This window comes from Pteropus alecto, unplaced genomic scaffold (assembly GCF_000325575.1).
Source record: "Pteropus alecto unplaced genomic scaffold, ASM32557v1 scaffold88, whole genome shotgun sequence".
NCBI lineage: Eukaryota > Metazoa > Chordata > Mammalia > Chiroptera > Pteropodidae > Pteropus > Pteropus alecto.
Genome location: NW_006494611.1, coordinates 8,194,654 through 8,196,507, shown reverse-complemented (window position 1 = coordinate 8,196,507; position 1,854 = coordinate 8,194,654). Strand labels below are relative to the sequence as shown.

At 36.7% G+C, this 1,854-nt stretch overlaps 1 pseudogene; it reads left to right on the top strand.

Annotated features, from left to right (window-relative positions):
- The first annotated feature begins 1,334 nt into the window (after positions 1–1,334).
- LOC112474156 lies at positions 1,335–1,452 on the top strand (annotated as a pseudogene).
- Positions 1,453–1,854: the final 402 nt, after the last annotated feature.

The following is a 1,854-nucleotide window of genomic DNA, read 5'->3' as shown; positions in this document are numbered from 1 at the left end:
ACATATTTCCAGATTTGTCAGTGAAGCAATGCTATCATTAGTCTGACATAGCCTTCTTCATGTTAGTAGGTGGTAGTCAAAGAGATTTTAAACAAAATGTAGAGCACGCCATCATCATTAGGATCTAAGATAAATCCCTGTATTGCTATATGGCATCAGAATTTGTGATTTTTCTGATCCTCATCAGTCAGAAGACTGAGTAATTTAGCAACAGATGATGGAAGATATCAAACTCAAAGATGAATGGAACCACGAAACCATGTGAAATTGTCATGATTACATGGGGATTTCTTTAAATAATCACATACATACATAAAAATAAGGTCACCACTGAGATAAACTATATATAAAATATGACCTTAAGAGTTCGTTCGTTTTTTTTTTTTAAAGAAAGGAATGATAAGTTCTGGAAAAGAATTCTTTTAAGTATCTTCAGTTCTGAAACAAAGTACCAGGTCAAATATAAAATTCTTATTTCTGATTCTTTAATTAATATTACCATTTAAGAATTCCTAACTTCAGGTAAAGTTTTTCATTTGAGACATTCATTACACTGAGTGAATCACAGGATATAATTTACCTTAGGTTTTGGGTCCTGTTAAAAACGTGAAAAACACAAAAGGTAACTTTTCCGGAGTATCATTCAATTACATTATTTCGAACAGATGGTGAGTTGTGTTCAGTTCTTAAATATAAACAAAAGTTTGAATGTGACTGGGATAAGGATAGGTCTTATTCGATTTTGGGGGTGGGATTTACTTTTATAAAAAAAAAAAGTGTATATACACACATACACATAGTAGGTAAAGCTCAATTATAGCTTTTGGACCAAAATTTAACTGTTATTCTTTGAGAATCTGTGTCACTACTTCTAAAAAAGTATATATTTTGTATAATGTGTTTTATCTCCTTTCTTACAGCAACTGCTTCAAACACAAATGGAGAAATGAATGAGGAAAATCTCCTACATTTAAAATCCATCATGGAGAGAAAAGTAGGAAGAAGCCCAAGCCAGCCCTTAGTGATCTTCCCAAGTTCAATAGATTGATCTGGAAACAAGGAATGCTGCTTGAGCCCTTCCTTTAGCAGCACAAACTCTGGTCAGAGTTTCCAAACACATAGTGCTTAGAGAGACCACCTGCTCCTAACACAGGACAATGGCAATTGGGCCACCAACTCTTGCTTTAACACCAGCGATCCTTCACAACAAATGACAGGCTTTATGCTAGAAGAGTTTCCCAGTAAAAGAGTAAGCCAAAAGAAGCTAAACCTCACATCTGTGACGGAAGGTTATGAATTAGGAGCAAAATGGACAAATTAAAAAGCTGAAACTGGTCTATGGCCATGCACCCTGAATGTACCCAATCCCGTCTGATCTTGAAAGCTAAGCAGGGCCGAGCCTGGTTAGTACTTGGATGGGAGACCACCAAGGAATACCAGATGCTATAGGTGTTAAAAAAAAAAAACAAACAAAACTAAAACTGAAGTCAGTCTGAGAGTAGAACCAAATAATAATTGCATAAATATCAGCCCTGGCAAGACAAAGAGTTCAAATCCTCACTTGGCAAGGGCATGGGCCCCCAAGTGCTATGAAGCCACCAAGAGGTAGAGAGGAAATTTGCCCAAGTGCTCACGCATTCCTTAAACATGACCAATCTTAGCAGATATGTGGCACAACCCAGGAGATTTAATCTATAATATCTCAAGATCTCCATCTCTTGGACCTCTCAGCAATTGGAGCGTAATCAGTGGTCAGGCCCTATAGCTTGCCCAGCTCTTCAAAATAGTTGAGGTCAACGAGAAATTCCAATTTCCCTAATTTGAATCTTTAGTCATATATGAGATAGCATGTTG